General features: G+C 45.1%; 1 protein-coding gene across 1 annotated transcript in view; it reads right to left on the reverse strand.

Moving 5' to 3' along the window:
- LOC126531667 (uncharacterized) overlaps positions 1-13,091 on the reverse strand; it is a 698,627-nt gene that overhangs the window by 209,645 nt on the left and 475,891 nt on the right. The window lies entirely within an intron of this gene.

Below are 13,091 nucleotides of genomic sequence, written 5' to 3' on the forward strand. Positions count from 1 at the left end.
AGCTTACATATGAAATAAGAGATCACCATCAGGCTATCGTTAAAGAGAGAGAGAGAGAGAAAGCAAGGGTAGGAAAGGCAGGGAGGTCAACCAGGACAGCATCCGGTTTGCTACCCTACACTGGGGGTGGGGGAAAGGGGAATAGAAAGAGGAAGAAAGGGAGAGAGTAAGCACTGAGTACGTGTGGGAGGGACACCGTACACAATGACGCTATAAGCGGTCTCTTAAGCCCGCGCACTTCAAGTACCGCACTAGTGCACGAATCGCTTTTCGACCCAGTGACGGTTATGGCCACGGTCCGAGTATCTTTGACTCGGTGAACGGTCTCGAGTCTAGTCTGCGTAAAGTTGCGCGCAGAGAGAGGCGTTGGACATCGTAGCGAGGGCAGGTACACAATAGGTGCTCGATGGTCTCCTCGCACCCACAGGAGTCGCACATCGGGCTCTCGGCCATTCCCATACGGTAGGAGTATGCGTTCGTGAACGCCACTCCCAACCACAAGCGACACAACAAGGTTGCTTCGCCGCGGGAAAGGCTAGATGGCAGTTGTAGCCGTAGCGTGGGGTCCAGTTTACGTAATCTGCAATTGAAGCCACTTGAAATCCAGAGATCTTGGGACTTCTTGCGCGCAAGTAGGCGAAGTTCTCTGGCAGCGTCCGACCTCGCCAAAGGTGTTGGACGCGTCTTGGTATCTTCGTGGGCACACCGGGCAGCCTTGTCAGCTAGGTTGTTGCCGACGATGCCACAGTGAGCAGGAATTCACTGAAATATAATGTGTTGTCCTCTTTCCAGAGCAAGGTGGCGCAGTTCCCTGATTTCAGATGTCATTTGCTCGTAAGTTCTGCGACGTAATGCGGACTTGATGCTATGAAGGGCTGCCTTAGAGTTACAAAATACGACCCATTTCTCTGTTGGCTCTTCGGTGATGTACAGTCGCGGACAGAATAAAATGGACCACGGGATCTCCGAAAAAGTTCAATTCCCGAGCAGCCTGTAGCAGTAACCAGTAAAACTGCCCACGACAACGTTGTTAGCATATTTTAGTCGAGGTCCAAAATGCAAATACCAGATTGCGTTGTGAGGTTGCGGAGATATTCAGCTTTTTCTTAGATTTCATGGTCCATAATATTCTGTCCGCGACTGTACATCATAGCGGCATGGAGAGCTGCAAGTTCTGCCGATGTAGATGTAGTAGTGTGCGACAATTTGAATTTAACTGTAACGTTCTTGGCGGGAACGACGAATGCGGCAGTTGAGCTGGTAGGTGAGGTTGAACCATCGGTATATATATGTATGAGGTCATGATACGTCTGGTGCAGTAATAGGAGCGTAAGTTGCTTCAGAGCCGGCGATGGATGATTGGACTTTTTTGTAATTCCAGGAATAGCAAAATTCACTTGAGGCTGTCGCAGGCACCACAGGGGGGAGGAAGGCTTCGCCGCCGGTGTAAAAGATGCTGGTATGTACTCTTGATGAGCGTTAATCACTCGTGAAAAGGTCGCTTGAGGTCTCTCGTTAAAGGGCATAAAATTATATGCTAGTGGCTACCTGGACATAGCGACATTGCTGGTAATGAAGTCGCCGACGAAGCCTCCCGGTCTGCCCATCTGGATGCCCGACCAGTTCCAATCCTCTTATCAAGAACCGACGCTGCAAAAAAGCTAGGACACAGAAATACTGGTTTTCTCCCAACCTCCCGAAGTGTCATTTTCATAGGCTGGATTCATCCTTAAAGCTACAAGTGCCATAAAAAAATTTCTCGCTCTGAGGCGACAGTATTATGCCGCCTCTGGCTCGGGGTGGTATTTACGAAGGCCTGCTCGTTCCGCATTGGAATGAGGGATACGTACATGAGTGACTCTTGTGGAACCACAGAAACGATTTAACACATCCTATGTATCTGTCCCCAATACGACGTCAAGCGTGAAGTTCTCAGGACAGCATTGAACCTGCTGGACTCTAGACCATTTCCCGTAATGAAGATCCTTGGACCCCGGCCATACGCGTCGATGGCACAGAAAGCCACGAAAGCGCTCTTGAAATATCTCAAGTCGACAGGTCTTGGAAACCGTGTGTAGGCTCGGTGCGAACCTTCAACTGTTCGCGAAACTGTGCTCTCCCCCCCCTCTCTCTTCATCCCCATACCCCATTTCCCCACTGTAGGGTAGCAAACAGGACACGCGTCTGGTTAACCTCTCTGCCTTTCCTGTCTTCTATTTCTCTCTCTCTCTCTCTCTCTCCTTGTGCACGTATGCTCTCGCCTGCATTTTAACTGCGCCTCGGTAAGGCCAAATCAAAACGCGCCAAGCCTTGGCCAATCATCTCAAATTAAATTATGGGGTTTTACGTGCCAAAACCACTTTCTGATTATGAGGCACGCCGTAGTGGAGGACTCCGGAAATTTCGACCACCTGGGGTTCTTTAACGTGCACCTAAATCTAAGCACACGGGTGTTTTCGCATTTCGCCCCTATCGAAATGCGGCCGCCGTGGCCGGGATTCGATCCCGCGACCTCGTGCTCAGCAGCCCAACACCACAGCCACTGAGCAACCACGGCGGGTGGCCAAGCATCTCAACGCGCTCGCTGGCCCGCGAGGAGTTCCTAACTCGAGGGAGCGCTAGCGGCGTTCAATTGGACATCAGTGCTTTCACATTTACAACTCATAAGAAGTGCTTAGGTGGGCACAATTTTTTTAGTTTTCAAATTGGTGGTTCAGGCTCAAAGTTAGCTTCCGTACTCTGCACGAGGACCGTGCTCTGCTCCACAGTTCGATAACCATTAACTCCTTTAGGATGGAGCACCGAGGGAGAGGTGATGTCTAAATATTGGCAACCATGGCGTTTTTTCGGCTCCTGCAATCCTTTTCGGTCCTTGCATCCTGCAAAAGCATAGCCTTCGAGATCAGCTTTTGTTACTTTGAGCAAGCGGTCGCTAGGGGATAGATCTGTACAGAACACAAGTCTCGAAGCGACTCAAAATGAACTTGCAGTAGCAGGCCTGGAGACATTTCAGGAATGTGCGAACTGAGTATGAAGCGAGTTTTGGCACCCTCACAAAGACGGGACATTTTGTCCGTTTGGTTATGTGCCGACAACCCAAAATGCAGCGAGTGTAGCTCAGAAAGGGATTTATGAAATTATTGGCGCTATACCTAAATCCACAGCAAGAGACATAGTCCAATGAGAGACGTTTGTCGTTAGATTTACGGCTGACTTCAATTGAAGAAAGTAATAAATGCGTAAAATTGATTTGAAATCCAATACTCCTATAGCGGTATTCTTGTCTGAGCCGATTCGAGCATGTCTTTTATTAGGAGGGCATGCCTTCATTTGTACAAAAGTCTTGTGATCCTCGTTCCGTTTGATATGGCACAAAAGGGGGACATTTGTTTTATTTGGGAAGCCTCTATGAAAAACAGCCCACTTCAACGATTCTTCGTCTCTGAACTTATTTGCCGTGAGAGCAACTTTCTCGTACATTGAAGGTTGTCATCTTAATTTTTATTGCCTGCTTTTTGCTGAACTAATGGCGTTCAGCAACTACTGGGAAATGGGAAAGAAGCCAACGGTTATAGTAGACTTCGTTGGGGTTGGGAGGGGTGCTGTCGTAGACTAATTTATTAATTTTAGACAGTTCTGCAAAAAAATATCCATTTTGTATAATCTTTCAGTGATAATGTTGTCACGACCGAAATCAGTGCCACCTATGATATTCGAGTGAAAGAATTTCTTTCCCTGCCCATTTGCAGAGACGCTATAACGGGCACTCGGCGACTGTGATACCTGTCAGCTACATGTAACAAACAATGAGTAGAACTTGTTGCTAGGCGAGTTGGTTGGGAACTAATGAATACATTGTTGCACCAAAAAGAAAAATAAAGACTTGGGAGGGAGAGTATGAAACGACGAAGCCGGGCTTGAGGATGACATGTATGCTGTCGTTTCATACTCTCCCTCCAAATTCTTTATTTTCCTTTTTGGTGCAACAATGTATTCATTAGTATCAAACTATTTCGCGTTAGCGCTGTGACGTCGTTGTCAGTAGTCACGCCGGCGAAGCTTTCTTGCTTATTTTACAACGACCGCCTGGTTCTTGGGGATCTCATATCCTGAGTATGCGCCACGTATGAGGCTGACCATAGTTTCCAGAGATGCTACCACAACGAGCATGACAACTAAGAATTGCAAGGCAACATACAGTGCCATTTTGTCAAGAATAATTTCTATGCGATGCATGTATTTCCATCCTCGTGTATACTGCTTGTATACTACATGTGTGCAGTACTGCCTTTTCTGGCCTCCGAAATAGACGCACATGCGCCACCATTCTCAGAGTCTGTGTGGAACACGAACCTTGCAGTAATTACCCAACCCTATTATTGTAGAATACTTTAGCGCCTAGCGCGGCGAACTTTCAAATGAGTTTCACTGCAGTGACATGCGCTAGAATCCCTGTGGTGGTGGTCGGATTTTTTTTCGCCCTATAGGGATGATGGAGCTGGGAATGACGAGGCGGCTTGACGACGACAAAGACGCGCCGATAACGACAACAGTCGTCGCAACAGAATGAACGGACACACGCGCAAGGTAACCCCAGTTTCGAGCAATTAACTGCGGTAGAAAAGGTGCAAAGCATATAAAAGGTGCATATTGCAATTCACCTGATACAAAATTTTAGTCAAGTGGTGTGTATTCAATCGTATACAACTAATGGCGATTGTGTTTACTTTCCCCTTATGCATTGTGCCACCTCATGCAATTTTATGTTTACCCAACACAAAGGTGGCAATTTTATTCTCATGAAATATTTATGTGCACGCAGTACGTCTCTCACAGGCCATATCAAAACGCAAAAATTTGGAGGACGCTTAAGCTTCGCCTTGAAGAGTGGAACGCGCTAGCATTAAAACGGCTCCGGAGAAGACCGGTCCGCGGTTTTTGTCCTGCTGGAACCAGGTTAAAAGACCCCTGCCTGCTTCTCGCGCTTCTCGGCAACTGTAGCTTATTTAACGGTAACGGTAATGTTTACTGGGAAACGCTGGCGGCGAACGCTATGCACGAAGGCGAGCTTTCTGGTGGAAACGCGGCCTCTTGTGTGTGCCGATCTCCTGTCTTTGTGTCGCACGTTTAATTTGTCAGTCTGAGAATATTTAACATAAAAAGAATGTGCTGTCGGTGTTTTGTTTTATGACACTTGTTTGTGGGCTTTCATTCTCAAAATTCCGAGGAATAACATTGTAAAGCATGTAAGACAAGGTATGAGCAACTTTAGTAATAGAACAGGAGGTGTAGTACCGTATGGAATAAATAAGGCACCTTTCACTGATGCGGTGCCAACGCTGGCTACTTCACTGACACCGGCTTTTCTGTGACGCGTGGCCCTTAGCGCTATCGCGTTAAAACACCGAATCATGCAGATGCAGTGTCAGACGTGTAAGCAGTGATGTCACGAAGACGAAGGTTATGTATGATGCTTCTCATTCGAAGAATGACGATTAGACGTGTACGCACATAAAGCTACAACATAAATTCTACTAACTACATTTCAGGGTTCTGTACCTGTTGTGCCACAGTGGCACATACCCATTGTGGTACATTGGCCAGGAATGGGCACACACTCTGTTAGACATACCGAATCAGCTAAATGAATGAATGTGAAGAATATGATACGCTATGACATTAAGAGATATCTAGGAGCCGACATTACATGTTGAGGTTTTATGTACTTCTATTTTTGCTGAATGAAGGTGCACTTACTGGCACTAGTTTGTCGGTCAGAATACAGGGTTTATAACATCAGCTTGCTTTGCCTTTGGCGCACATATAGAAATGCAAAACCATTTCAGCTTTGTGCATTGTTGATGGACAATATCGAAGCTTGTGGGGATGTAGAAATCCGCGTGAAGCAGTGAGATCGGGACATAATATCGCAGAACTTTGGCAGTGATGTGGCTCTGAAACTTTTGCTGCGATTCTTTTCCCTCCAAGCTTTCAGCACAGCAAACACTGCATATCGGATTGGCATTTTCTGCTCATGCGCAATTAATAGTCTCTGGGATTCGCTAGCGCAGAGTGCGTTGGCAGTCTGCCGGTGATCACGGAGGTTATGTGGCAATGCGCTTGTTTTATTGGGTGGCCGCGCGATGGCGGGACACGTCCACCGAAAAATCAGCGACCGTTAGAGCTTTGAAACTGTCACCCGCGGTTCGTGTGCCAGTACGTGATTAAGGTTCAAGGAAGCAAAGGCAGAATCACGTGTTAATATGTTACCTCTAAGGGACGCTTTACCTAAAGATGAACATAAAAGTAGCCATTTACCCAAAGTCGGTTACTGCAAACAACCTTTTACAGTTCTCAGATGTCGACTTTATGTGCGCTTGACATAATGCTAGGCAGTTTTTATATGTTCGAGTTCTTTTATTGATCTGACAATCGATGTCTGCTTATAAAAGGTGCTTAAACAAACTAAGTAGTACTTTCCATACGAATATTCCTGGCGAAAATAATTTGCACTAACCTAAGATACCTACATTTCACAAGGTCAGCCAAAGAGTTGCATTACGTCGTTAACAATAGATTCATTGCATATATCGGGTGAAGAATTTGTCTTTTTTCTTCAACCTTGTGTTTGTCGCGGCGTACCATATGATATCCGGAAAGAACATTCCAGCACATTCTCTACATTTATTAAGATTGCAAATTTATCAAGTCGGTAAAGATGCATCTTCAGCAGCACCACTTTTTAGAAGGACTGGTGAAAGAACGTGGGACGTGATACCCTGTGATCTTTACAGCTGTACAGCTTTCTGTGCAGCATTGTGTACTGTCTTGCCCATAGCGCTATACACATCTGTTTTTTTGCAAGGTTGTTTCTCTCAGAAACCAAGTTAGTTGCATATGGCTTGTTTGGCGTAAAGGCAGAAATGCAAATAATCTCAATTTTCAAGAGGCATTGAGGAGGCGTAGTCACAGGTCCAGCAAATTGGCATTCGCAGGACATTTCGATTATCACATGTATGAACAACCATCAAAACGTCACCATGATTATCTGTAGAGTTATCTCTTTCCTCAATTTGTCCTTTGAAATATGTCGGTTTGCTTCAATATATGCATCCATGTATGTATGCTTGCATGGTGATTTTAAACATAGACCAAACAACTTTCACCATGGGTAACCAAGGAAAAAATCCTTCTGACGCGCCTGCACAATTAAAAGCCACGAAAAAGACAGGCGACCGCTGTTCGCAAGAGCCGGCGGCAGAAACCGTAAAGTTTATTCGTATACTTCGCCTAAACTCACATGGCTCACATGGGCCGGAACGTCTCCCCCGGCTCCATCAACCCGAATGAGCTGGCCCACGACCAGGCGCGAGGTCTCATCAACCGCGCCGGTCTGAGGGGCCCGGCTTCGCAGGGGATCGACCGAACCACGGACCCGCTGTTAACTTTCCACGAGATAACTGCTCACTACCAGCTGGGACGCAGGCAGTTTCCGGCTCCTCACCCGAAGCTAGGCAGACCTCAGGCCTCGGTGCTGAGAATGCTGCAGACGGGCTCCTTTCCCTCTCGCTCAAGGCTGAGCCACTACACTCCGGGTGTGGATCCCCGCTGCCCAGACTGCGGCGAGGAACGATCCACTTTGAACCACATGCTGTGGGAATGTTCTGTGTTGCGCCACTCGCCTTTCAACAGGCAAGAAGATTGGGATGAAGCCGTCAAGAGCGACAATCTTCAAGTCCAACTTCGGGCTGTCCAAAGGGCCTGCGCCAGGGCTGAAGATCACGGTCTTCCGCCCCCGGCGCGGGTGCGGCCCGCGACTACGACAACGTAGTCCCTTAGGACCAATTAAAGCTTCTTGTCTGTCTGTCTGTCTGTCTGTCTGTCTGTCTGTCTGTCTGTCGCCTAAACATCGCTGCAAGTGTTCGACGATTCGAGAACTTTATTGGTGAGACTAGGCACTTCATACGTGCACCAATGTTCCTACTGGAACCTATGAGAAGGTCGATGCTGGAGCCATGACGGACGGATCGCTTTTCCTCCACACTGTTGACGTGCGCACTGTAATGCCATCGCTAGAAAGCTGCTTCTTCAAACTTGCTCAAGATATGGCACGGTTGTTTTTGTCCTGATAGTGCATGGCAGATACCAACAATGGGAGATTTGTCCAGGAACAAATGGCCGAAGAAAAAATAGGTAACGAGATGATTAAAAATTGAGCGTTGTAAGGTAGACGTAACAATGACTCTGCCTGTAAGAGACACCGACCTCTTTCTAATATTTCTCCAACATGCAGCCAGTGCAAGACAATACAATATAACGTTTATCTGGAGAAGCGCGCTAGTCTTGCGTCCCAAGAAATCTTTCTGGTATTCATTAAAGAATTTTGTTCTCGTATTCATAAACGCACTAACAAAACTAAGATATGCGAAACACTAAGAAAAGCCTTTCTGCAACATCAAAAAAGTTCAGTGACGTACTGTGAGTGCAATTAGGGTGCTTGCAACTTATATTCAGCCTAATGTACCTATGTTTTTTTGCGACAAACAGATTATATAACGTCATCCCCTGACTTCTTAGCACAAATGAATGATGATTCACCGTTAATAGGGGGCGTCCACGAGAAAAAAAAAAAGCTTTCTGTGGAAAACATGCAATCACAGCAAATGTTTGTTCTGCTTGTTCATAATGTATTGAGATCTGGACATATATCCATACTAGAAGTGTGGAGATGAGAATATATATAAAAAAAACGAAGTTTCGAGCCTCTTTTCTTCACATCAAGCATGGCTGTTTTGCCATCTGCGACACGTGAAAGAACCGAACAGAGGAATGCGTCGCGCAAGGAGATGTTTTTTTTTTCCTTCCTGAGAGAAGAACGAGGTCTTACGAGGCCTTCGTTCGTGCCAGTGTTCTCTGTAGCCAAAGGGACGTAGATGCTGTAAGGTAGCGGCGAAGAGAAAGTGATGATCCTATCGTTTCTATATATGCTAAATCAGGTCGCGTGCTTGACCGGAAGAGGAAGTACTCTCTGTGATGCGGCCAAGTAAAGCATGCATACTGCTTCGCAGTTTCATTGCATACAAAGGTAAACGCAATTGGCGCTCTCTAGAAATAATAATAAAAAAACGATGCACCAAAATCTCAGTGGACAAAGCAAGGTGCCACATCTTTCAGTACTGAACAAATCTGACGTGCCGACAGGCCGGCAGTAGTTCCCGGCTGGAAACATACTTATCCAGTTTCTGATAGGCAGATAAAGAGTAAAAAATATTACATGAGTCGCAGTTGCTTCCTTGATTGTGGATGTGCACTTCAAGGACCAAAAATAAGTCGTTAGCAGGACAGGCGGAAAGGAAAGCATAGGAATGCAATAGGTTTCCCCAAGCTAAGTGAAGCTCAATCGACTGCTCGCTAGAGGTCATTGCACATATATGAGGGCGCGATGTGTTCACGCCTTTCCTAAGCGTCGGCCCTTGACAAATGAGGGCAGGGGTATGCGCTGCCCTATTAGTTAGTTTAACATGTCTTATGACGATATAAAGTGCAGAAAACGAAGACAAACGCTTCGTGGTGGGAGTCTGAACTGTTTACCTTTGCAAGACAGCCATGTTGAGTGCAGTAGCAACATATTTTTCTTATTGTAGCCCCGCGCGTGTCACTTTACTGAAGAACACACTACATTCTGCACTATGATAACAAAATCCCAAATATTAAAATGTATCAGTCATTGCGAACAAGCGCAGCTAATTAGGCTGGCCGTCAAAAAGGAAAGAGACGGCTTCAACATGTCTCAGAACAGAGCAAAATGTTCCCTTTTGCCTTTATCTTATTCTTCGCTTACCAAATATGAAAAAAAAAAATATATGTTCCTGAAACAACCCTAACTATGCAGGTGCGAAAAATAGAATGGGTTACATATCCACTGTGCACACTAGCTTTTAAAGCTTCTGTGGGGATGCCATTTTGCTTCTATGACATATTGAAGTAAACTATTCAAAGTACATAATATCAGTACAGCTTTCAATAAAAAGATAGAGAGAGAGAGAAAGGATGCATATAAGGAGAGATAGGTTAACCTGAAGTGGTTGACTACTCTCCATGGTGAGAAGGGGTAGGTGGATAAAAAGAAAAAGAGAGGAAGGGAAGAAAAAGAGAGAGATACAGAGACAAACAAACCACGTACCCTATAGAGCGTTCGTAGGCGGCTTTCTTAAAGTCTATCATAAAAGCCCGCTATGTTAAAATGCATATAGGCTCTTTGCATTGGCCAGGCTAAACAAGTTAAAGTGTTGAAGCAATGATTATGCTCCCCGCAGATCATGTTGGGGCATAAGTTACTCCGCTTTTTACAAAAATATATTTAAAATAGATTGACAAACTGAAAAATGGCTCTTATAATTACCTTCATATCATTGAACCGTGTTTGAAATAACCCTTTGCCATAAAAGGAAATAACGAAACTGGCGGAGCTCCAGATGAAAGAAATGAAGAATAATTGCATACGTGCGTCGATCACAAAAGGTATACACCACACCTGATACGCTGCTTAAGAAAACAAAATAATATTAGAATGAACTGTTCAGAAGTTTTGTGGCTTTAGACGCTGCGGATTTAGTCGAGGCTCTGCGAATGGTGCATCGTACGGACGTGCCTCCGTCGAGTCAAAAGAACTATGACGTCCTTTGTTGAAGCGCTTTCAATAGAAAGCCTCAAATGAGTGATGATCATTGCACCAAGGAACGGGTGAAAGGGTAAAAAAAGAAGGAAACTGAAAACGATCTTTTATTTTTTTACGGTGCAGTAAGCGCGATGAACAAGGGCTTCAGTATCACATACTCGACAATAACTCATTTTCCCTCTTTTTCATTGCTGATTATAGGTGAACAGAAAAGTCTTTCTTTTTTACCATGGGGAAATACAAGTTCTTGTCAAGCTTTTACATATGCATCGCCTGGCTTGTCATTGTGATAATGAAAGCGCTTGATTAAAGAAGTAAGGCAATATAAGGTGTTTTTTAATGTGTCTGCGTTTCAACGATGGGATGCTAGCACTAACATCTTTGCTAGTATTAGTGTGCGGTATTCATCTATATACAATGAGCTCAAATTGCGTGAAATCAGCAGTAACAGAAGCCAAGACATGAAATATGGTGTTTCTTGCTTAATAAGTTACTTCTAATTGTATGGGAAGGCAGCGGTTCTACCTATATTAATTTTCTTATGCGAGAAAAAAGCAATAAAACGGGGAATAATAGAGGACGGTGGCAAATTGTTCGATCAATAGAACAGGAAGCTTATAGGTTGTACTGGGGGCTTATAATCAGACTTGTACGTAATGAATGGTATGTAATAATTTAGTTGTATTCAATTAAGTTTTTGTTACGTTTATAATTTAACGATTACTTTGTTTACGCGGTAACGCATTCTTTCAAGGAACCCGCATGGGTTTGCTTTGTAGCAGTTGCTACGACTGGGTGGATGTCTCATTTTCCCCTAATTAATTACTTCTCTCCACCTTACGGGTTTCCGCAGAACTATTACGTCAAACTCTTGCCTTTGCTTCGAGTTGTTGACAAATTCGACTTCACCCTGCCATCTGCTAGCCGCCTGGCTAGCTCAGATGGTAGAGCGGCTGCCTCGGCAAGGCAGTAGTACCGGGTTTGAGCCCCGGACCAGGACGAATTTTTCTTCAACTTCGAGGCTTTTCTATCAAGGAATCCGTGCGGGTCTCCTTGGTAACAGTTTGTACGATTGGGTGGATGTCTCATTTTCTTTTAATTGGTTACTTCTCTCCACCTTGCGAGTTTCCGCAGAATTATTACGTCAAGCTCTTATTTTTCAGGTTGTAACACAGGAACAGTATTTCCAGGGTTAAATAATATGCAGCATCACAATGAATTCCGTTACTGATTTGGCTGTTGTTGCTAGGAAAGTGAACGTTTGCTGCCATTAAATTATAATTATTTGTCCAAGTCTAAAGGCTAACGAGTCAAAGGCGCCGAGAAGAGGTCACCAGACCTTAGCAAGCAAATTAAAACGGCGCTTCCATGGCCACTTGGGACGTTCATGATCAACTAAGACAATTTTTCGATTTTCACTGGCCCTGTCGGGAGCGCCTTCTCTTAGCTCCAGCAACAGTGAAGCTCTGTGCATCATAGGCAACCTGTAGACCTGAGCATCGTGGCACTCAGTAACCACAATCTTTCGAGCAAAGTGTTGGCACGTTACTACACAGCCCTTCTGTCTTGCACACACACTGGGCAAGCTTTAAGTGCCTGTGCAGATGTCCTCAGAAGAAAACGAAGGAAGGTTACTGACCAAAAATTACGAAAATTATTATTAGTGATGGTAAACAATGTGTGAATGTGTGAAGGGCTGCAAAGGACGCCACGTAAGGCCCAGGCCAGCTAGTTTTTTTTACTGCCTTGGTGGAACGGTACTGAAGCTAGGGAAGAAAGTAGCGTAAAAGTAATCTATAACTTTTTAGTGGTTTCTTAGTTGCTTTCACGTGGCAATAATTGGAAACACGAATAAATGACATTTTTCAAAGAAGTAATTGTAACTTGTCCCTTCTTTTTGTTTTAACATGTACAAGTACATGTACAAGTGGCGTTTGCACTTCGGGAGTGCAGAGAATCGCAAACGCATATCACAAAAGGCTGAATTGGGCGCATAATAGAAACTGCTTCCAAAGTGCACATAATTGCCAATTGTTTATACTACTAGAGTTACCGTTCTCACGACATGCACCTCTACAAAGACTTCCAGACCGCGAATACAAATAAAGTGAAAATACCCACGGGCTCGCCTTTCCGGTTGACACCAATATACACGCTATCGCGCTTGCAGCGTGTAGGAAAGCCCGTATTGTGCATGTGAGCATGGCAGAATGTTTATTCATCAGCTCTGAATGCAGCGCGCTTTCTCGTGCAGAAAGGGGCTTCTCATGCAGAAAGTGCCGTTCAAGTTACCACCCGACACGTGGGAAAAGAAGATGTAAAAGAAAGGCAGTTTGACTGCGCGGAAAGTTGCGTGCTCGTTCATGTTTACTTTAACCTATCTGATTCTTGGCCGATCTCGCAGAGTGGGTAC

Source organism: Dermacentor andersoni, chromosome 5 (genome assembly GCF_023375885.2).
Source record: "Dermacentor andersoni chromosome 5, qqDerAnde1_hic_scaffold, whole genome shotgun sequence".
NCBI lineage: Eukaryota > Metazoa > Arthropoda > Arachnida > Ixodida > Ixodidae > Dermacentor > Dermacentor andersoni.